Raw genomic sequence first — 25356 nt, 5'->3', positions numbered from 1 at the left:
TGCTGCTGAACCCAGGACATGCATGTATTGGGAAAACATATGTTTACAAGATGTATAGTAACAACTTATTTGAGAAGATAAGGATGGTGAAATTTCAAAAGCTCAGAAAAGGGCTGTGAGTAATACCTGAAGAAACTGTAGATACCTCTGAGCGGAATTTCCATGAGGGATCTTAAATTATCAATCTATTCTTCCTAAGCTTCTATAGGAGATGGTGAGAATGAACAGCTAGTATAGATTTATAGACAAGAAGTCAGACCTGCCCTATCTCTTAAAAAAATATCACAGTATGCCTTAAGGGGTAGAAGCAATACTATGTAAGTTGGATTTAGTAAACTGCAGTTTTGATAATGTCACATTGCATTCTCTTTCATGAGCTAGGGAATTGTGGTCTAAATAAGACTGGTCTAAAGTTAAGGTTTTTTTGAGGGGATGGGGGCAAGTTTTTTATTCATTCATAGTCACGCTTTTCCCCAGTAACTGGAGGCGGTGCTGGGTGAAGAGTGTTGTTTCTTAAGAATTTTTACTGAGTCTAAGATTATTCCATAACTTTGTTGGTAGTTCCAGTAATTGAGTAGATGCTACTTTTGCTGCAGTCATATTAAAGACAGGATTCAAGTACAAACCAATCACAATTCCAGAAACAATAGAAAATAATAGCCATACAGTTCGGCAAGAACAAGCACAAGTACTAAGTAGGAGTAAGTAACTATGCAAGTACAAGATGGGGAATCTCCTCTAATGCTTCAGGAAAGAATATTGGGACACTGTATTCCCCATGCCATACTGTTTCATGTGTAGCTGGTTCCAGAATTTTTGCCTCCTTACACAAGTGTTTGCTCTCCCTGCATAACAGTGGTAGCAGAGCTCAAGAAGTGTTAAAATGACTGGAAGACATCCTTTGGTAAATCTGAAAGCATTACTGCTTCTATCACCCTTTAGGGGTTTGAGGCATGGTATATTTATTTCTGTATACCTGTTTACTGAGTCGATAGTCTGTGGCAGAGGCACAAGGGATACAATATCTGAAACTGGTAAAACAAGATCCACTAGAGCTCTTTCTCCGCAGAGCTTTAGCAGCGTAATATGTAAGCATCCAGAGAAACCCCTCATAGTCTCAAGTTGTCTTAAGTTTTCAAAAAGGATAAACAACACAATGTACCTTGGTACTGATAGTTCACAAAGTTATTAAAGGCATCAAAGGAAGCATTAGAACTAGATTTAGGAAGTGAGAAAAGTGAGGATAAGTATATATGAATTTGTTGCAAGAAGAGATCACCACAACTTTGCTATCTCTGGTTTACCTGTGACAAGAAGTAGCAAAGCCTAGATGCAAGAGGTAAGAAAAAAGTCTTTGAAAAGTAAGAATGGCTAATTCCTGGGGTAGATTTTAATTTTATTTTTTTTTTTTTAATCTGGAGAATAGTCCAACTTTGACTTAAGCTATTTAAAGGGAGACTGAATTGGCAGTTGTCAGTACTGATTTGGATGTGAAGCAGGATACAACTGAACCCTGCTTCCTATAAGAAATCCCAAGACATATAAACGGGTCCTCTTTATGCCTTTTTCCTATTACTTCTTAAGTCACTTTCTGTAAAATTCTGCCAAGTTTGTAAGTAGGAATGAGGAAAAGGAATAGAAGCTGCGCTTCTGTTTCTACTGAAAGATGAAATAAAAATTATGAATTAACTTTATTGTTAAAATAAATATGACTGTTTATTTCAGGTATTCTATTCTACAGTTGTTCTGCATGCTGAATGGAAACCTTGCGCTGTTCTGAAGGGCTGGACCAGTTCCTTCTGGAGTCATTATATTTCTCCTCTCATGCCACCAGATGGCTGGTTTAGGTGTAATGACAGCAGCTGTTTGAGTCTACTTGCCAGCCTTGAGATTCAACAACTCTGGAATCACTTGGGTACACAGGATTAAACAAAGACAAAATTTAAACTTTTGTCTTCTATAATGTAGTATTTTCATATTGATGAATAAAGGAACTGACTTTGCAGTAAATTATTGGTCAACATATTTTTTTTTCTAATAATTTGGTTTGTGTTATTTTCTGTATTTGTACTTGCTCTACACTGTTATTTCCTAGGTGTATCTACATAAAGACAAAAAATTAATCACAGAACACACTCTGGATTTTCTTCCAATGTTCAGACTACACTGATTGAAGTATTGAATCCATTTACAACACTGTCTTCCTGTAAGTAGGCTCAATCAGTGTGAAACACGCTGTATAAAATTTTGTTGAGTTCCTGGGTAGTTCAATTCTCTACAAGGAAAATTGCTAATTTAGCATTCTACCAGAGAAACATTACCATATATTTACGTGCAGTCATAAGAATGAGCAATGTGAAAGCTTAAATCATCTTCTGACACATATTCCTCCACTGTCTTTTCTAAAATTCAGATTGAGGAAGGAAAATCAAGAGTCACGGATGCTATTAGCCAGTTTCCAGAAGTGGTAACTCTGTATACCAGGATGTGTAGCAGTGAAGTTGCAAGCCAAGAATGGAAAGAAATAGAGCTGCAACTTGAAGGGGCTGTAGGTGTAGCTGTATTTACTTTGTTTTTATCACCTTCTCTTTGTGTTACTAAGACTAACAACAGATCATCTCTTCTCACTTTTAAATTAGCATTATTAGTACAGCATTACCACATCAACACCCACATAGCATACACTTGTTGTCCATGGTTATTCCTGGTTATGTGCCTCACAGTTACTGTCAAGGGACACAGAAAGATAACTCTGAGATGGTCAGAATGACAGTCTAAAAATGTGCTGTGAATAGTAAATACTGTTTTTTTGGTTTTGTTGTTGTTTTGTTTTGTTTTTTTTTTAATTGGATTTTATCATAGTACTACAGGCTAAGATATAAACTTCCTTATTGTTATGGGAATGAATGGGTATTTTGAGATCAGGTATGTATAAATGTATCCAGGTGTATAAATTTGGGTCTTCAGTTATTTGTAACAGGTATTTGGGTTACTGTAATAGTTCTCAGGATTCAGAGTTATAAATTTCACATATGAAATAACACAATGGAATTTTTGTGATTTATTAACTAAGGGAGAGGGGAGGGGGGGGAAGAAAGAGGATGTTATACTGACTTACTGGATAGGTTGTCATTTTATATGGTTAAAATGTGCATACAAGCAAATACTCCTAGGTAAAAACACAGTGTTGATGAGAGGAAATACATGTATAGTTAGACTCCTTGAAATCATTGAAATTCAGACATCAATTTTAACTGTAATAATCAATGCAAGGGAACTAAAATATGGGTTCAAAATTATGAAATAAGTTTTTTTTTCTTTTATTGAGCATTTAACACTCTCAGAGTCAAACATATAACTTTAACTTCTGCAATTTATTTTTTGTCATATCCTAATATATCTGCATCTACTGAAGAGGCTTTTAAATATGCAGTAGTAAATATTGTAAATTGTGTTGTGTGATTTTTTGCCTAAAGTTGAGTTTTTGTAAGGATCTAGGAATTGTGGCTTGCCATCTGTTGCTTAAATCTATGTTTCTACTGCATTGAATGGATAGTCTTTTTAGCCTGGCTTCATGATTTGGCAATAGGAAATGATGCTTATGCGATTAATCAGTGTAAGGTTAAATTAGTGCTCATTTGTTTGTATCTGCATGTATACTTGAAACTGCTGGAAGGGTGACATTTTGAAAGAGTGAAAGGTTTCAATACTGTGTTTCTAAAGCTTGTATGGAAATGAATGAGTGGAGGAGAGAGGGTTGTGTTCTGACTGTCTATATGTAAGTTCAAACTACTGGTCAGGGAAGTAGAAAGTTACCTCTTATGGGAGAAACTTCAGATAGAGCTTAACACTTTCTGAAAACACTGAAAACATTCAACTAGGTGTTGTAAATTTGTCAGAAACAAAGTATTGTAAGTTTTCTCACACTTACTTAGTGAAAATTCTTGCTTCCAATGGCTAAGATGAGCACTGTTTGCAAACCTTTTCAGCTTGGATAGTCAAAACCCAGTGCCCCCAGCAGAATGCTGGTATCATTTATAAACACACAGAGATGTAGCTGGAGGAGCTGAACTCCATATAATGCTTGAGTGCAGCCAAGTGAATGAATTACTTGCCTCTTGTTCTCAGCTTTCTGTTTGGTGTTTTAGGTATGCTTGTAATACTTCAGCACGCTTTTAATGGCAGAGATGAGTTTTGAGCTCAGTGGTAACCACTTGTGTATAAAATAATTGAAATTCATACAATAAAGCATAGTTCAATTTACTTGAACATGTAAATTGGTTCATTTATGAGTCACTTGTGCATGACTGGTAAAGCAGTATTCTACATGATAAGTTAGGAAGTATGCAGTAATTGACATATAATAATATTGAAACAGATTGTCCAATACATTTATTTCTTGGACAAAAAGTGATTGATTTTAATTTGTCAAATTTTGTACAGCTTTCTTGTTGATGTGAAAGTGTGTTTTTTAAAACAACAGTGACTGTGAAGTCTAGTGTGTTAAAATTTGATAATTTCTTTTGTCAAATAAATCATGAGATTAACTCAATAGTTGTTAAATTTAAAGTGCAAGGTAGTAAGAACACAAAAATAGTTTGAGTTTTTGTCAATCTGTATTTTTCAGTTAAGCAGTCGTAAATCAAGGAATATTGTATTTTTTAGGCTCATTAAAGAGACATTGTACATTAGAATAGTGAGGCAGTCAGCATAATAAAATGATGAATGCCTATAAGTATCTGTATGTAAATGATATGAGACAGATTTGCTGGTGCTACAGAGGAGAATAATAATCTATTTGACAGTTCCCTGTAGGTGCTACTTGTGGATACAAGTGGCAGATGTTAAATGTAAACCTCTTCAGCAGCAAGCGCTTATTAGCACTCAGTGGGGAAAAAATGGCAATATAGGATAAGGCAAATAGCAGATAATGCCATTTAAATAACTTTGTTCTTACAAAGCTTTATTGCCAATGTGTTAAAGACTGGGAGGTTGGCTTTCTTGTTTGTTTTCATTGATAAAGATTAGGTAGATAAGAAAATGTTCTGGATTCAGAAAATTATAATTTGAAACATTTAAAATTCAATCAGTATAGGAACTCTTGATGGAGAATATAGATGAGTACTCTTTTATCAGCAAACTTTTTTTGATATGTCATTTGGTAAGTATTTATGAAATCATTATTATCTGTGATAAATGTCAGTACAGTGTGTGTTTGCTGACATGGTTTCATTTACCAGATCAGCTTTAGTTATTGTTTCCATTTTTTTTTTCTTTTCATCCATGATTGAATGGAAAACTCTGGTCTTTCAGATCTATAATTTTAATGGAAAAAGGGGAAGTGTAGTAAGTGAAATCAGGTTAGCAATAGCTAATACATTTTAGAACATGATCTGATTTTATTTCTAGGCCATATGTCTTAGTCCTAGCCTGAGATGCTACTCCTAGAACTATAAAATATTAATCTGTGCAAGATTCACATTTCAGTAGTAGTCCAACTCTTCAACAGAGATCAGCATTGAAGTAGTTCAGGAGACTATCAAAACGATTTGATTTATTTCTTGTCCTGCTTTGTAATAGATTAGGTTAGGGATTCATATTTCTTTAAAGTATGAATCTAGGCACATGAATTGATTTTTCAAATTGTCAAAGCTTACTTTAGAGCTTTTTCCTCGTTTGAGATAGCTTGTCCCTAATGAAGTGTTTTGTTTGTTTGGTTTTTTACTTCTACCTGCCAGCCAAACTCCTGCTTGAAAGGGTAGAGATTAAGCCAATGCCAAGAGTGGTGCAGTGTCTACATGTTTAGATTCTGTACGGTCTTACGTCTTTTAGTATTATGAAATCTGTGACACTATTTGTGCTTTTTCTTTGTTATCTTTTGTCAACCCTTAAAGCTATCTTGTGTTGTTTGCACTAAATCTCTGCAGAGCTTAATGTTTCACTGCGCCACTGCAGATTTGTAATCCCTTTCATGGTGTTAAATTATCAGTTCAGTGTGCCTGATTTAGTGGGCATATTTATTATTCACCCTGCTTCTGTGCTTGCTAATTCTTTTCTTTATTGCTTTGCCTTGAGTTAGGGAATACTTCCCTCTGTCCCCTGAATTTTTAAAAGAATAGCTAAACTTCATTCTGATGTACTTTTTGCTATTAGTTTTCGATGTTGCAGTTGAAAACTGTGTGATATTTCCCATGTAGATCCTGATCTGTGTTCATGTACAACAGTTGAAGCTCAGGAATGGAGAATGTGAGTATAATCTCACCAGGGAAAGGAGAATAAGAACAGAGTGTATGAGAGAATTTAAGCCATAACCCCGGACCGTAATGAATTTCTCACATAGCTAGACTTTGGCAGTGAGGAGTTCGTAAGTCTAGGAAATGTATTTTGGTCCTGATAACCTAGCTGCTGTAAATGATAACATGGCTTAAAACTGTTGCTGACTTGTATCTCCTTTTCTTTGCAGCATGATAAGAGTTGCAAACAAGAAGTATTCAGTTACATTAGGTAGAAGAGCTTCCTATGCCAGTACTGGCCTCAACACTTGCTTTCTTTTGCTTCCTTGTCTGTTCTCAGATGTGCTATAATCCCTCTTATGTTACATGCCACAAGATTTTTTAAAACCTGTCTCACCTATCTGGCTGAGCAGACCTCTGAAATATTTTGAAGAGAGTGAAAACATTTAACATTTACCTTTACATGACAGATTGGGCCACATGCTATATCTTCAAAGTAATAAAAAACCCCACAAACAAACAAAACCCCACCACACAACAACCCTCCCCCCCAAACCAAAACAATAAGCACACCCCCCAAAAAACCCTAAGAAAACAGCAACCTCTGTCCTGTAGAAACCTCCTAAAACTGTCTGTTTTGAACATTTACATTCCCCTAAGTGGAAGACCCAAACCAGCCTTTTTCATTCAGCCATTTAGAACTTCCATGATTCCAGACACAGAAACTGACACCAGATTACTGTGTCTGAAATTAAGTTCTGTCTGTCCCTCTGAGTGGGTCCTATATGATCCTGTATGTTCCTATATGGTACTGTGTAGATCTCTAGAAATGAGGCTTTTACTTGTGATTGTGGTGACTACATTTATTTGATGAGTTAATACTTACAAGTTATTTGCCAGTTCTAAGGCTTTACACACATACATAATTATAGACTGTATAGACTATATAGTGCCTAAATATACACTAAGTGCACGCAGTGTACACATGCCTGTAAATATAGACTAAATATACACTATATAAATAAATATTTAATGCATTTTTATTTTTAGGAAAACAACTATAGGTTAATAATTTACAGCATAATGTAATTGCTTCCAGTACTTTGAAAAAAATTGCTTTTAAATGAGACATAAAACTTTTTTGGCTAATCAGAAAACATAGTGACATATAAATGTTTTACTGCCTCATTACCACTGCTTAGTGTAAATAATAAATTTAATACAATAACATCTGTGTAAATTGCTGAAGAATTATGCTTTTTTTTTCCAAATATTTTAAGTCAAATTACCAAGGAAAAAACTTACTGAAGAAAATTAAAATGAAAATACATGTATATGATAGATTGAGAGTTCTAGTGTACTAGCCTTGTGTTTTAAGACCAATTTAGTTTTCAGTTGTGCTAGACTACTTGAATAGTTGTTAACTAAGCTTAATATTAGATACATCGATATTTCTCTCTCTATAAGTTAAAATTGACTGGTAATCAACAAACAGCTAGAATTACAATTTCAAGTCTTTGTCAGTTACATTTATCTGTATTTATGACTTTATTAATTGGAAAAAAATGAAATCTCTTGGATGTTGTTTCTCTTACTTAAATAAATCCCTTTGCAGAATGTAATAAGGAAGTACTATGATGCTCATCCGACTAATTCAGCTATTTATTTTTTTATGGAGCTGGATAATATCTTTAAATAATACTGAATGACAGTTGTATGAGCTGAGTTCTGCTATCTAAATGTGCCAGGAGAGTACAAAATTAAATACAAAACTATGATATAATAATGTTTCATTAATGCCTATTTCAAGTAATCAAATAGTTAAAGCAGTTGTTGTGATTCATTTTAGTGTCAATATTTTTACAAAAAATAATATTTTGGGGTTAACTGCTACAAACAAAATGCTTGTTGATTTATCAAACATGAAAATTAAAAAAGTCCTATGAGGCCATTCCAGGAGGCTTGGCCTCTCTTCAGCTTTCAGAAAATGTTCAGAATTTTGCTTGTACAAGTGCATTATGACTGAGCCAAAAACTCAGTCTTCACAGGCAATGTCAAAATAATAATAGTGCTCATCTGGGAAGAAGGATGAGGGAAGGGAAAGTATATATTTAGGCAACCTATTAAACAGTTGTATGGATAACTTTTGTTTATTTGTTTAATTAAATCTTACTACAATCCACAAATGCAGATCTATGTATGGATCTGCTTATAAATAGTCTCTGTGTTTGTGTTTTAAAATCTAGTTTTGAGATCAAATTGGAGAAAGAAAGATCATACATGCTCAGGAAAACATCCTAATCATGCAGTGTTATCCAGCTGAGGGAGGACTAAAATTTAGACATCAGTCTAGAAGACTCCTTGAACAGAAAGCTGAAAACTGTTCTTCAGTCCTTCCAACACACAAGCCTAATTTTATGGTAACAATGAAGGGAGACTCAAAAGGATTGGTTGTTTCACTGGCGCTTTCTAAATTTGATAGCCCAGCAGCAGGTACCAGTGTTAGCTGTCATTCTCTCCCGTTTGTCTGTCTTTGCTTTGCCTTTTCAATAATCAGGACACAGTTTTAAAGTGTCATTGCAAAGAGATGAAATGTAAGGCAAAACTATATAAAATGTGGATATGGAAATGAGTGATTTCTCAAGACTTTTTGAGATTTTGAAAACATGGTACATATTTAGTAGTCCCCAAACAGTCCTTTTCTTTTTTCCATTTTGAGATGTAGAAGAATTTTTACAGTAGTGTCTTTTTGTGAAGAGAAAATACAAAGACAAAAAGATTTATGACTGGTATTTAAAATGCTGTGATCTGAGCAATTGAATTGCAACATATTCTAGGTTTCCTCTTTAGCCATTGTAAAATTTTGACATTCAAAACTGAAGCTGAAGGGGAAAGATTGTGGGGAAGACAAGAACTAAAACTGTAACTATGCCTCTCTAGGCATATCAAGGATGAGGGGGTCATTAAGAGCAGCCAACATGGCTTTACCAAGGGGAAGTCATGTTTGACCAACCTTATAGCCTTCTACGAGCAGGTAACTAGGTGGATGGATGATGGTAGAGCGGTAGATGTGGTTTTTCTTGATTTCAGTAAGGCATTTGATACTGTCTCCCACAGCATCCTCATAGATAAGCTAAGGAAGTGTGGCCTTGATGATTAGGTAGTGAGGTGGATCAAGAACTGGTTCGAAGGAAGAAGGCAGAGTTGTGGTCAATGGGGCAGAATCTAGCTGGAGGTCTGTGACTAGTGGAGTCCCTCAGGGGTCGGTGCTGGGACCAGTGCTGTTTAATATTTTCATCAACGACCTGGATGAGGGAACTGAATGTACCCTCAGCAAGTTCGCTGATGATACTAAACTGAGAGGAGTGGCTGACACACCAGAGGGCTGTGTTGCCATTCAGCGAGACCTGGACAGGCTGGAGAGTTGGGCGGAGGGGAACTTGATGAAATTCAACAAGGGCAAGTGTAGAGTCTTGCATCTGGGGAAGAACAACCCCATGTGCCAGTACAGTTTTGGGGCTGACCTGCTGGACAGTAGTGAAGGGGAAAGGGACCTGGGGGTCCAGGTGGACAGGAGGATGACCATGAGCCAGCAATGTGCCCTTGTGGCCAAGAAGGCCAGTGGCATCCTAGGGTGCATTAGAAAGGGTGTGGTTAGTAGGTCGAGAGAGGTCCTCCTCCCCCTCTACTCTGCCTTGGTGAGGCCGCATCTGGAATATTGTGTCCAGTTCTGGGCCCCTCAGTTCAAGAAGGACAGGGAATTGCTTGAGAGTCCAGCGCAGAGCTACAAAGATGATTAAGGGAATGGAACATCTCTCTTATGAGGAAAGACTGAGGGAGCTGGGACTCTTTAGCTTGGAGAAGAGGAGACTGAGGGGTGACCTCATCAATGTTTACAAATATGTAAAGGGTGAGTGTCAGGATGATGGAGCTAGGTTTTTTTCAGTGATGTCCAGTGATAGGACAAGGGGCAATGGGTGTAAACTGGAGCATAGGAGGTTCCATGTGAACATTAGGAAAAATTACTGTGAGAGTAACAGATCACTGGAACAGGTTGCCCAGGGGGGTTGTGGAGTCTCCTACGTTGGAGATACTCAAGGCCTGCCTGGACAAGTTCCTGTGTGATGTACTCTAGGTTACCCTGCTCTTGCAGGAGGGTTGGACTAGATGATCTTTTGAGGTCCCTTCCAACCCTTAGGATTCTGTGATTCTGTAACTAAATTCAGTAAAACAGTAGAAAAGAATAAACGATGGTGAAATATGACTTTGGACGCCATTGAAGGGAATGAGATGAAAGGGTGCTTGAAAGGGATAAGGATAAAGAGAGAGAACTTTTTTTTTCCATCTTAATTTTAAAGCCTACCAGAACCTGTGGCAAATTCTTTGGCATTGCAAAGCAGAGGCAATTACCTGTTTTGATGAAGCAACTTTCACCTGAAAGGGATGGAAATTGGAAAAGGAAAAGATGAAAAAACTGGAATAGGAATACTAACTAGAGTATATGTGTCTGAACTCTAGTAAATCCAGATGAGGCCTATCATTAGATAGGAATAGTAGCAAAACTAACATAAATATGATTTTTTCTTAAAAAAAGTCTTAAAATATAATTAAATATACAGATGTATATGTTTTATGTCCTTCTATATGTATCTGTATATGTATCAGTTTTTATTAATTGGTATGTACACATCATGCAGTAACTGAATTTCATTGCCTGCATTCATTTTCTGGTGACCTTTCTCCATCAAAACTTTATTAAAGTCTTTCTCTTCACAGTTGCATTTTTATCATTATATTTGAGTGATAAACCTGTAATAGTCCCCTTGCAGCATAACTGCTTGTGTATTAGTCCTGAGTACCTCACTGTTTTTCTTACTGCACCAGACAAAGCTAGGTCGAAAAAATGCATAGTTCTTTAGATTTTTTTAAATTAATTTGAGAGGTAGACAAGAATATTGAAAAAAAAAAAACAAGAAAAGCTTTGGTAAAAATAAAAAATACAACCTTTTTATTTCTGAAGTGAAAAAAAAATTAGTCTTTTTCTACTTTTTGCAACATTAAAGAGTTTGCATATTCTTTTAAGAAAAGTAGTTTTAGTTCCATCAGATTCTGCAGTGGGTATTTTACCTGATCTTCCTGATAGCCAGATTTTATTTTAGTAGATTTATTTCTAAAATAATCAGCTGAAGAAAAACAGGCTCCAGTTGGCCTTTATGTCTGAGAGGATTTGATTCTACATGTTCTGCAAGAGGAACTGTGAGGTTGCTTTCTTTTCTGGAAGGGAAAGGGTAGCTGAATTTTTCATAAGTCCTATATTTTTCCACTGTATCTATAAAACTTTTTAACGGTGTATAAACACTAATTAATATTGAAACTACTATAAATTAGTGCCCATGTAATACATATCTCTGATGATAGTATCTTCTTTTTTGAAAGCAAAGAGAAAAACCTGGGAATGAAATAGTTCTGACATAATTTTCCTAGGATCGTTGTTGCATTAACTGTTTGTGTCTGACTCCTGGATTATATCCTTCTGGAAACAGAAGAAATTACAGATTCATTTCCCTCTGCTGTGAAAAGCAAAGCAAAACAGAATGAGAAACACAACCAGCGTCATAAGCAACCAAAAAAAACTAAAACAGGCAGAAAGAATCTATTTTCCTTTTAACCTCCAGAGCTCCACCATTTTATTTTAAATTCTTAAAAAATAACTTACCAGTGTGGTGATGGCCTTCCAAAGATGACAGTAATCCTAGTAAAATTTCTTTCTGACAGTGCAATTCTGTATCTCTATCATATCACTGTTGTGTCATATTTTTATTGCAGATCTGCAGATTTATAAGTATTTGAACAGGTGGCTCATATCTGTTGGTTGAAACTCAGAGTTAAATATTTCTATCAGTGATGAGGATTCTGTAGTCTCTTCTCTGGTTTCTTTACAGGCAGGTTTAAGCAGTATTACTTTTTTGATTTCCCAAATTCTTCTGTAGAGCTTGCTTTCTTAGTTTCTTTTCCTTCTAAATAAATTTGCTTAAGAGGGAATCTTGTATAAATAGAGTTTTCTGCTTTCTGGCCAAAGAAATCTTGGATTGAATGGTTGGTGCAGGTATCTGACAGAAACTGGTACTATTGACAGTGTGTTCTATAAAACTTCTAATGAAGATTTCAGTATAAGTATGATGTTATGTCAGCTGGGTTCCAGTAAGGACTTTACACCACCAAAAATCTGTGAGAGGAGGAAAAAGGCAGCTAGTATGACTAATATTTTCATAACATTTTAAGAGAGAACTTATTTTTTAGCTGAGTTTTTGTGAAAGAGACAAAAAAGCTGTTAGGGCAGTGGGATTTTGTGGATGGTAGGGTTGAGAATTACGTATTTTTTAACATTTCTCTAGGTTAAATGCTAGTATAAACATGACTTTTACACTATAAACATGCATGCGTGTATGCCCATGTAGATCTAAAACTAAGTTTTCTGTGATGAGACTAGTTTTGTGAGTAGGAAATAACAATCATGCCAGAGAATATTGAGGTAATGAGTTACAATACTGCTAACACAACAAAGAAACCCAAGAATAATTCAACCCCACAAGCTTCTGTATTTGTTTTGACTTCTTGATTATGAAATTAAAATTTTGAAAGTTAGTTATTCAGAAACTTAAAGAAAAAACCTGCTTGCTTTACTTACACCAACCCCCCTGCCTGTCATCTTCATGAAAGGCAGCTTCAGACCCACAATCATGTAGCAACATGGAAACTGAATATTTGTGGTTTTGTTTTGGATTATAGCTGGTTTGTATCAAGTGCTTCTATTTCTGACACTGTACATCTTCTCAAGCAACTTTTTTAGTCATGCTAATGCTAAGGTATTTAATAAACAAGTTAAGTATTCCTTTTGAATAGTCCTGTATGTCTCACTAGAAGGATAATTCTTATTTTCATATTACTTTCTGGTGATCTCAGTAAGGATGAGCACATGCACGTGTATATACGTATACATACACTGAGATATGACAGTACGTATATGAGCACACAGGCATATAGACTCTATTACAGTTGTGTTTCTCATTTAAAAGATAAACAGGGCACGAATACAAAATAATGTTGCATCTCCAGCTAGTAATGCTATAATTGGTGGAATGAGATTTTTTTCTTGTATGCATTTTGTTTATATTTTACTGTGGTTTTTTACCATATCAAATTAAAACCTACTGCTGATTTTATTAGGACCTGTTCACTTGGAAGTGTAAATCACACTGACATGCATGTACCTATGTACATAATATAGTATATATGTAATCCAATTTCTCAGAATTCAGTAGGACTGTTCTCTTGAATAATAATCAAATAAAAGCTATGCAACATATATTACATACCAGCTCATTATAAGAGATACTACTACAACTTCTCTGTACACTTGCCTCAGCACACCCATAAAGTTTTTATAAATTCTGTTAATTTAAAATGATGTGCTTTAAGAGTCAGATCTGTGTAATTCTTACTGCTTTTTCTCAATCATTACACTTGAAAAGCTGGTCTTGCTGAAGTCCCTGCCAAAATAAACTATTTGTAGACAGTGGTTTCTTAGTGCTTTGAAACTACTCCTTTTCTCCTCTCTCTTCTGCACTTTGAACTTGTGATATTTGCTTTAGTTTTGATGGATTTAAATTTTTCAAGTACTAAAATCTTAAAATGCCTGTAAATTCTACATATTTCAAATTGTAACAGACAAAACAACTGCAGAAGCTGTGAATGTTTATCAAATTTATTTAAATATAAAATATTTCACTGCAGTTGGCACTGCGAAATTTTTCTGCTTGTGCTGCCCTACCAGGATGTAGTACATAGCTTTCTTTTCTGCTTCATGGTTGTCAGGGCAGGATGATAGACCAAATTAATTACTAAGACTCCTTCCAGACCTATTTTCTAAGGTTCATTTTCACAGTCTTTCCAGGCAAGAATATAACCATTGTGATTAGATTTTTGCAGCAAAGTGATACTTTCTGACTGTAAAAACTGTTGAATTTAATATAGGTGGATCAAGCATTTGCATTTTATTAGGGAATAAATGCTGCTGTAGTGAAATTTACTTCATACAATATATATCATTACACATACTGTATTAGCTAAATCTAAAATAACAAATATTTCAGGACCTATTAGACCTCTTAGGAACAGGCTAGGAATTTCTATACTAATTGGGGATTTGAAAATGCCAGTAAACTGAAGGGTAATAGCATTCGAATTTTAACAAGAGGTAAGCAGATGGTAAGGTGGTATCAGCAGAAAGTACTTTTGTGATTTATCAATTCTATTCAAACACCACTTACCCAAAAGTTTGAAACTTTCAGTTGTTTATTTCCCTTTGAGATTAAATTATTTTTGTCATAACTTTTTACTGTTTATTCAACTGTCAGCGTTAATTATTTGGTAACATATGGATGCAACTTTTGAAAGTAGGACATTGGAAGGACTGTTTATAATTTTAATTTATACATAATGTATTTCTATTCTTTTAATGTCCTTAAGAGATTGCACTTTTTTTTCATCCTCTTATTTTGTTGAAATAAGTCAAACACAACCTTATTGACACTCAGAACTGTACAGGGTTGAAAGAATGTTAGTGTAGCAAATCTTAAAATCCAGTCTCTCTGGTTGTAAGTCGTACAAAATATCTGGGAAAAGGTGGTTATCAGCTCTTTACATTGATTCCTTATTGATGCGTTTATAAATTAACTCTGTTCCAAGAAGTGTTCGTATAATACGATGATTGCATAATTAACACTCTTGATATTTTAAGGATTCAGATCCATTAAAATACTCCAATGTGTGTGGACTCAAGGTTTTAAAAATTAGTATCTCCAGGCATGATATTTTGGTATACAAAAGCTATTGTAGTGTACAAAAGCTACTGTAGTATACAAAAGCTATTGTAGTATACAAAAGCATGATAATGGTAGTTGTTGGCCTCCTGTTTTTTGTTTACTTGCAGATCATAAGAGTAAAATCGTGTCAACCAGTTAACCACTTTTATTTTTTCATGAGCTCAAAGTTCATTTTAATATTTGAGCTCTTCAAATACTTATTTTCTGTTTTTCTTCCTACAATTAAATTTTCTTTGAAAGAGGATTTTAAATAAGATCTAAGCATCTTACTTTAAATTTTGCAAATAACTATTTCAGTACTAGAAGTAACATTTCAGATACATTGTGAGAGAGATACTAAATGAATCAGATTAGTAGTGTTTTTCCAACTTCACAAAATATTTTTTTTTTTTATCCTTCTCTAAATTAACTTTGATAACCTAGTGGGCTGCAAAATGTTGCCCTTTCTAACCTGTCAGCATTGAACCATGGAGTGGACTTTTTGGGCAAAATTATGTGTACTTACTTCTTAAGAAGTAAGTCAGTAAAAATCAATGTTTCGTATAGATTTAGAAGTCTGTTCTTTTCAAGCACTTCCCTGGCAAGCATCTATATTGAAAATTTTGATTTTTCATATTTTTCCAAACAACATAAAATATTTGTTCAGGGTAGTGCAGTCATTGCAGTGATGATGCAAGTTAGTTACAAATAATCCACACATTTCTAATTTCAAAATCTGGATTATTATGATAGTTTTGGACCTATATGGGTGGCATGGTTTAGTGTGAGGTGTCCCTGCCCATAGCAGGGGTGTTGGGACTAGATAATCTTAAGGTCCTTTCCAACCCTAACTGTTCTATGATTCTATATGTTGATGATACTGAAGTTGGCCTTATATACCACCTGCAGGAAAAGTTGTTAACAACTATAGTATTTATAGACTTTCCTGCAACAGGTATTTTATTTCCCATGGCATGGTACATATGAGTCAAGTTCTGAGGTGTATCCATCATAGCTCCCAATACAGCGAATAAGGGACAACAGAAGAAAGCACATTACCGTCCCTCAGAAATCCAGCTGTCCTCTTTAAACTCTGCCCCTCTTCTAAAGGAAGCATCTGTTGCCTGATTGCTCAGACTTCATTTTCTAGTTGAAACACATCATATATCTCTGTATGTGTAAAAGAAAATGGTCTCTTTTCGAAACTTCTTACAGCACAACTGTGTCTCGTGATCTCAGAGCATCACCGAGGAGGAAATGCAATTTTAATGACAAGCTGTTGCATCTTCAGGCTGTTCTTCATTATCTGCCACTTCCTCATCACTTTGTATTAAATGATGACTGTTTAGGCGCAGTATTATTGGTCTGGTTTTGACTGAGTTTCTTGGAAAGCATGTTTGATATTTGAATAATCAAAGAAATATACTGCAGTGCCCTCTGTTCTAAGAGATTGTGTGATGTTTTTATGTGAGATGATGCAGTCTTCGATACTGTTAGATCAAAATATATAATTCTTTTGATCTATAAGATGAAAGACAGAATATTGTTTTGAACTTATTACATATTCAGTATCTTAAGTAAACATTGGTTATGCTTATTTACAGGCTGGTAGTTCTGAGAAGAGATATAAAATGTGAGATGTTGATAACTTTTTATATTTATATTATTTGGGGTTAATTAAATGAGAGGCAAAGGAGCAGAATCCCAACACCTTAAAACTGGTTTTTTTTAGTCTGTGTATGCTATTTCAGTCATGGAAAGCATGTATGATTTCATATGACTTGTATGTGCATGTGCTATTTGTGTAGTTATATGTATCTGCCTGTTTTTCACAAGCAGATTAGAAATACAGTTTTAAAGTCTAGACATTGCTCCTCAAAAAGCAGAACTGTAGTTGACCTGACTGTATATAACTAATTAGGAGGCTAGCAGGTGAAAGATCTTTCAGATATGGTGTCTGGTTTACATTCATTTTCACTTTACCTCTCTTGCTTGGTCAGAGGCATCTAACTTGTCTCTAAAGAAGTTATGTATATCGTGTAATTTTTAGTGTAAATACAGTTTTTCATGTGTGTTTTACTGGAATAATGCAGTTTTGTATTTTTCACCACTATGATTCTGTAATTTGAAATAAAATATAAATAAATATAAGTTAGTGTAACCTAATGCTGCATCATTGTGCTATTGAATAAGTAGCACATCTAGCTAACATAGAACCAGATGTTACTCCAGTTGGAATCTAATTAGAATAACAACTTTTCTAATGCAGAGGCTTAAGGAGTGAGAAGTAAAATTCCTGGTGTTGACCATCAGCCCTACATGAGAGGTACAAGTATTAATATTGACTAGAGAAAACGTCTGGTTCTCAATACTCCAGGGTTATTTTTACACCCTGCTCACACAACATTCATGCACTTACACCAATGTGTTAAGTATCAATTTAATGTTTCTTCTTTCAGTAGCCATCAGTACCTCACGTATAAATGTAATAGTTATGTTGGTATCTTGAAAAAAAGCACCCTTCCAATCCCGCTAGCATGCTTAACTGTTAAAGGAATGGAATCTGCTTCTAAGAGACATAGAAGTTCAAAACTGCAAAAAGTTCTGGGCTGTGTAGTTAACGTATCTGTACTTGGTGTACGTCACCACATTTCATCACCACAAATATTTCATTTTATTATTATATTATTATGGTTTGTCATATTTCATCATGACTTGTAGCTACCAGTGAAAATACATCCCTGTAGAAAACAGCAGTTCTGTTGCAGGACTGACTCAACGATTTTGCTATGAAATATTTGCTATTTGCTGTCAGTTAAAATACATTGGTTTTGGGTTTGTTTTCTCTAACTGGCCCATCTTCCGAATGAATGCAATAATATAATTGTAGACTGATATCAGAATAATTATGAAATTGTTTTTTATCCTAGTAAGTTTCCATAGTAATTGAAAAATAGCTTTTGCTTAATGTGCCCCACTTGCACAGAACAGTTATGGTGTGAGTGACAGAACTATGTCTAGTATTTGAATCCTGTGATTTTTAAGCAGGCAAAAATTGCAAGTTGTTTTCCTCCTAGTGTCATGTATACTGCACCTTAGGTAGTAATATATCAGTACATTCATTTATATATATATATTCAAATACATTTAGATATGTTATTTTTGTTTGCATTTCCAATTATGTAAGTTTTCTGACAAGCCCCACGTCTGTGACTTAACAGCTGTTGTAGGGAATACCTTCCTTTATATTTCTTTCATAATACTCATGCACTTCACATTAAAACAAGCAAAACCACAACCAAACAAATACCCCTCCCTCGCCCCCCAAAAAATTAGTGTGTTTTGTCTGTTAATGCTTTGCTCTTCTTTTTGCTAATGAGTTATTTCACACGTTCTAGTATCTGTACTCGGAGTCATGATTTTGGGCCCATATGCCATAAAAATTTCAGTGTGTCTTCTGTAGGCAGAGAGCTTGCTGACAGTGTTAAGCTTCTGGTTATATACCTGTTGCCAGTTCTAAACACAGCAGTTTACATTGTTAGTTGTAGTATGACCAAGAGTTACAAGGTCTGAATAGTCACCACCCCAACTGACCCTGTAGCTGTTGAGCTTTTCTGCTTATTCTCAGGAAGAATGTACACTTCCCCTTATGTTTAGAGGCAGGGTAGTGATTTGTATTTCATCATTCAATATATGGTAGTTACTCTTCAGCTGTTTAGGCAACACCACCCCTCTTGAGATTCAGAATGCAGTTCAATCCCTACTTTGTTTCAGTCACAGAAACAGAGCTAAAAATGCAGTCAGAGAATGTGTTTCAAATGTACTCTTAACTAGCCCAGTGAGCTATATCCAGAAGATATCTGGATAAAAATCAAGAAATACAGAGAGGCCAGCAAAAAATACCCACCACTGCAGTGTTTTTTTTAAGAGAGTTTATTTAGTTGGGCATGAATTGCAGTGTCAGGAAAGTCAATTACCGTGATTATTTATTTGAGCCACAAACTCTACTGCTCATTCAAATTTAAAGGTAGCTGAGATGTTTCCATACTACTTACGGAGTATGCATGTACACATGATGTTTAGTTACCTGAAATAATTACAAAATAGAAGGGTTAGTTGTAATACCATAAAAATTGTTCAGAGATCATGTTATGCAAAATTTTGATAAATGCAGTATAAAATATTATGGATAAATTAAATATTTGTCTTCCATACTTTGGTAGCATAATAATGCTGCATGGTGAACATTGCAAAATATTAAGCCAGTTGTTACCTAGCCAATATGTAAATATAAATGTTGTTGTTATTATTGTATATTTAATGGTTCCATAAACCTAAGAATTTTCTATTACATTCAAGTATCTTAATCGTAATCCAGAAGCATCCAAGAGACAATCATAAATGCTAGGAGAACCCCCCCCAAAAAAAAAGGAGATGGGTCCTGAGATAGTTCACAGATTATAGCATACATGTTATGTACCTGTACAGCTTTATAATTCTGTAGTTACAAATATAAATTATAATTAAAAAAAAATTTGCATGTAAAGCAAACCTTATATTTGCTCAGTAGTTCAGACTTTTTGCCTGTAGTAATTCCAATTCAGTCAAGAATTCCCTTTGACTTTTTTTTTTTGCCAGAAGTACACTGTTTTGTGATGATTAATGACATTATGATTTAAAAGTAATTTGAAAGAATAGACAAATCCTCTAGCTCAAAGGATAAACAGCAAATAATAATAATCATAATAAGAAGTTAATTTAAAGCCCAGCCAGATAATACCCTGTTGCCAGAAACTTTTGAAATATGAATCCATCATACTTAAGTATTAATGTGAACAAATGTGTGTGATATATTGGTGGTTATTTATATTTGGTCTTAATTTTCTGGAGTTTGGTGTCTATCACAATATTTTGGTAGTATTCTAGGGTACTGTTAGTTGGGCTGAGTGAAGTAATTAACCAACGTACCTCCTTAGGTTATTCTGTGGGTTTTTTTGTACCAAGTTCTAGCCAAATACTTGCTTTAGTAACATAGATGTGTACAATACATTTAAGTATTGTCTTTCTTAATTAGAAATACTTTCCTTGCTGAGTCACAGAATCACAGAATGGTTGAGGTTAGAAGAAACCTCTAAAAGCCTTCTGGTCCAACCCTGCTGCTCAAGCAGCATACCCTAGAGCTGGTTGCCCAAGGCTGTGTCCAGATAGGTTTTGTGTGTCTTGAAGGATGGAGATTCCGCAGCCGCTCTGGGCAGCCTTTCCCAGTGCTCAGTCACCCTCAGAGTGCAGAATTGTTGCTTCCTGATCAGAGGGAGCCTCCTGTGTTTCTGTTTGTGCCCATCGCCTCTTGTCCTGGTACCGAGCGCCACTGAAATGGGGCTACCTCTGCTCTCTTTGTACCTTCCCTTCAGACATTTATATATGCTGAGTCTTCTGGTCTTTTCTTTGCATTGTACAATGTTATGCATTCTAGAATATATAGTGCCAAATTTCATTAAAAAATTCCTAGTCACAAAGAACATGTAAAAACTGTAATACTGAATTGTTCTCAATCTTAGTTACAAATGCTTTGTTTTTTTTTTTTATACACTTCAGATGGTTTTGCTCATGATATTAAAACTGTGGGGTTTATGCTCAAGTAATTAAAGACAAGTATTAATTTTCTAAATATAATTAGTCATGGGGCTTCTAAATCACTCATATACTTTTGAAAGATCTACTATGACTGTCTTGGTTTTAAATACTTGCTAAAATATACAGAAAACACAGTTGAATTTAAAAGAAGTTTGGCTAGTAATTCATTTCCAAATTTATTTTTAAGCTATCAAGGCAGTTTAATTTTCTCATAATCTTCTCATTCATTTAAGTTTTGACCATGAATCAGCTGTTATTTATGTTTCTGTTATTCAGACTTTATATCTTTAGCATGGTGGCTCAAGTATTTAAATGCTTCAGAAACAACTTTAAATTCTGATCTTATTGAAGTTCTTTCACATGTATGTCAAAGTCAAAATTCCAGGCTTGCATGCTTAATAAATACCATACGAAAATGAAGTAACCAGTTGCACTTGATAAACCCAGTCTTGGTGACCATCCTTAATTTACAGTTGTGTGGAAGAGCAGCCAACAACAGGAGGGAAGGATGTAGCCTGAGCTCATGAACTTTGAGTTATGTCAAAAAGTACAAACTGATAATTGTTATAACCCTTCAAAATAAATCCAAAATTACATTATATGAGTCATGGGTATTAACTGACAGCTTCTCTTGGTAACAAGGAGATTTGGAGGACCTGTGATTGTTTTGTTCACAATCTGAAGGAAAGAACAGAGTATTAAAATACAAGGGAAGGATGCTTGGAATACAGGAAACCATAGAGCAAGCTATACATAGGCAGTCTCTTAAAGAGTTTGTGAGGATGTTTTTCTTTATAGTTTTTCAGTTTCAGATAACTTTTCTTAACTTACCTGTTTTCATTCAGTTTTTCCAAGCTGGTCTTCGCTGAGTTTGTCATGCACTTCCTGTTATCCTGAATGTCCCTGCTTTTATGCTTTATACATGTTCATTCTGTCTGTTAGTGTTTCATCTGTTATTGTCAGATTCCTCAATCTCCTTACCATTATGAACTAGATAAAACTTGGATATGGCCTTTCTTTCTTGTGAGACTTGAACACTCTGTGGCAGCTGCATAGCACAGAAGAAGCAGTAGTTGAGAAAGTTCTTTTCTGGTTTTAGCTATAGGCAGTATGGAAAACCTTGCACACTTTGTTTTGGAGAATACTGATGAAGCTAAACTCTAGGTATTATATTGATTCTGCTGGTAACATACGATAAATCTAAGTCATCTTAATTAAGACTGTGTAAGAAAGCAAAAAAAATCTGCTTTTTAAAAATAAGTAGATGTTTCCTGATGTTCATTTCTTTTGTATTTAAATTCTACTCATATTTATGTTAATTATATATTGCTTCAGTTGTCAGGCATTCCAAGGCAATGTCAAACAGTAACATTAGGAAAGCAGCGAATTGTATTTTCCAGTAAATCTGAAAATTGCACTATTCTAACTCAGTGATTTCCAAATCTTCTGACATGTCTGTCATGCTTTTGTTGACTCTAAATATGCAAAAGTATAGTGGCTTAAGAATCACCTATTTATGTAGATTCCTGATGAAGTTTGTTTAGAAATAGTGGCATGAATGAGTACATATACTATCAATCAGGTTTTGTGAAAGAAATAATTTCTGATACACTTTTCAAGTTCTTCAGGTAAAGCCTGTCACTTTGTGACCTATGTCTTTATTGTCATTGATTACAAAATGGAGCCATAATTATTGATTTGTTGGTATCAATGAATATTGCCACTAAGTTAAAAGAACCAGTTCTAGGGTACATGATTACTAGGTGAATGCTTCATTTTTACTTCAATATTGAATTATTGTCAAGATAGTGACTGTGTATCTTAGTGTATCATACCACATCACAAGGTACTTTTTAAACTGATGTGATTCTCTTTTCTTGCCCATAAGGGTTGTGAGTAGTTTTGAAGCACATTCAACGTGGATTTTTCCTGTTTATTTTATTCATGCAAGTATGTTTCCATGGTGACAATGCTGGGGTTCATTTCCACTGAACTTCTAGACAGGCATTTTTCTGTAGATCAACAACATGAATCAACTTTTCTACATGTTGTGACAGTCCTAAGACTATTAGTTCACAGTCTGTATCTGAAATTCATTTCCATGTTTACATTTACACGCACAGGCATACTATGCTTATCCTTGAAGGATAGTATAAAACTGTTTAATTCTTACAGATTTAGATATATGATTTGTGTGCAGTTACAGATAGATCAGTATTAAGGAATGCTTTAGTACTACTGATTCCATGTTGGCACAGAGACCCAAGGGCATACCATTTTCTTGCAACTGCTTGCTCCTTCCCTGACATCGCAGCAAAAAGCAAACTGCAGCACTCTCATCAGGTGCCAAGCTCTGGACCAGTATTGTGAAGTTTGCTGCAGAGAGAACTTGGCCTCTGGCTGAAAGTACATTGCTTAAGATTTTAAGTAGTGACTCATGGCCCTAGGCAAAGCAGTGGAAAAGTGGCCCACACTGCTTAGTCTTCTCAAGAAAGTATTGACCATATCCAGTTGCACTGTAGTTTATCAATATCATGTTTTATAACATGCTGCTGAGAATATATATTACTTGACAAAAGCTGTGTGGGGGGTGTATGAGGAAATAAAGCTTGCTGCATTAGTATTGGTGAAGTGCACAGAAAGTTAGAAATGAGTAACTACTGACCTCTTCAGTAAAATGATCTGACAGGAATTCTTTTATAGCTTAGCTAAGGAAGCTAAGACTCCTGTGTGTTAATTCCATAAACTCCATGCAGGGATTTATCTTTTCCATTTTATCAGTGTATTTGAATATAGTCACAAATATAAGTAATTTTTTTAGAACTATTGACTATTCATAATTAAATATACTTAAATTAATGGAACTGGGCTCAGATTGAACTAGGAAAAAAACCCCAGTAAAATTAAAGGTAAATATCAAAAGACCAAACACGGAACTGTAAAAAGTCAAGGAACTTCTCTGTTTGCAATTTCTTTCTTTCAAATTAGTTGAAATTCAACAGAGATTAAAAAGCGATCTCTGGCAAAATCTAGGGAGATAGCCAGAGCAGTCATACTCTCAAACTTCCCTAAGAAATAACCAAGTCAAAGAAAAGACAAAATTTTTTTTTCTAGACTTAATAAAAAATGCTTTTCAAAATGAAGATATTTACCAGAACAAATATAATAGACACCCAGAGAGTAACTGAAACATCACAAAAAGAAAATGAAATAATTAATAAGGTGAATAAGTTCCAGGAAAAACAGTTCTATTGGCCTGTACTGACAAAATAAAATTTGCACATGTGTAGTAAATAAATAAGAAGCTGCAAAGCTGAAGTGATGTCTTTATGCTTACATTTTGTTTTCCAAATTGTGTGTGTTATTTTGTGAAGGTTATGCTAATGCTACCTTGTACCATAAATAAAATACTGAAATTGATTTTTCTAAGCTGTCTCCAGTAAGCTTAGTTTGCTTGATTTTTCTAAGCTGTCTCCAGTAAGCTTAGTTTGCTTGATTTTTCTAAGCTGTCTCCAGTAAGCTTAGTTTGCAGATTTTGTTAGCTTCACCTGTTAGATTTCATGCATTTTATAACTAAAATGTCTTGACTTATATTTCGCTCCAATTTAAATGTTGAAAAGCAACTAGAAGGGTTTTGCAATCATCTGCCTGTATAATTATACTATGATTTAAATTGCTTGGTAATAGCAATATTAGTAGTCTGCATTCCTTGAGGCACTGATGTAAAGCATAACCTGTCTTACTTATGTAAGATTGACCATATGTCATCATAATATATGTCACATTACAGTCTTTAGGAAATTGTTTTGAAGAAAGTAGAGATATTGTTGCTTTTTTTGGTCAGGTTTAAATGAATATTCAGTATAGAATGCAAAGTATTTTAATCCCGTTTTAGATATTTGCTGTTTCTCTTACAGTGTAATAATTAAATTCCATGCTTGATGGTTACAGTTTTTCTTGTTAATTCTCTCTAGACTTACAAAAATCTTTGAACTTGTTAAAATGCGACATGAAATATATCTTGATATAAATTCGGAGGAACAAACCCTTTTATTCTTTAGTGTATTTGAGTTTTGCATTTATTACTAGAATTACGTTTTTTTAAAGTACTTGGGTAGGCCTGAGCTATTCATAAAGTTAATTCCTGCCTTACTTTAACTCTGATGAAGATGAACGTGTCTTGCTGAAAATTATATTCCTTGTTCTGTCAATAAAGCCTGAGGATGGAAAATTATTAGGTTGTCCTAGACCATTCTAGATGGGACAAAAGCAGGCTACAGTTTGCTAAACACTATGTCCTGGGAGCCCTGAGTAGGAAAAATAGTTGGTTAACGCTAGACTGAAAACATGCTCAAATACGGACTGTAAGCATACATAGGAAGAAAGAATATAAGGGGAAGAGTATTTCGTATTTCCATATAGAATCACAGAATAGTTAGGGTTGGAAAGGACCTTAAGGTCTTCTAGTTCCAACCCCCCCTGACATGGGCAGGAACACCTCACACTAAACCATGTCACCCAAGTCTCTGTCCAGCCCAGCCTTGAACACCACCAGGGATGGAGCATTCACAACTTCCCTGGGCAACCCATTCCAGTACCTCACCACCCTCACAGTAAAGAACTTC

General features: G+C 34.9%; 1 protein-coding gene across 1 annotated transcript in view; it reads left to right on the top strand.

The window, feature by feature from the left end:
• Window positions 1–2151: 2151 nt before the first annotated feature.
• The window catches only part of TENM3 (teneurin transmembrane protein 3), a 1360315-nt gene continuing 1337110 nt past the window's right edge, over window positions 2152–25356 (top strand). Inside the window, exon 1 of the mRNA XM_061474586.1 lies at window positions 2152–2206. The gene's annotated coding sequence lies outside the window, so the exon portion shown is untranslated. The remainder of the gene's footprint in view (window positions 2207–25356) is intronic.

This window comes from Pezoporus flaviventris, unplaced genomic scaffold (genome assembly GCF_033815535.1).
Source record: "Pezoporus flaviventris isolate CSIRO_AGI_PZ_B2104156 unplaced genomic scaffold, CSIRO_AGI_Pfla_v1 ptg000002l, whole genome shotgun sequence".
In the NCBI taxonomy this organism is placed as follows: domain Eukaryota; kingdom Metazoa; phylum Chordata; class Aves; order Psittaciformes; family Psittacidae; genus Pezoporus; species Pezoporus flaviventris.
This window is presented reverse-complemented; position numbering and strand designations above follow the sequence as displayed.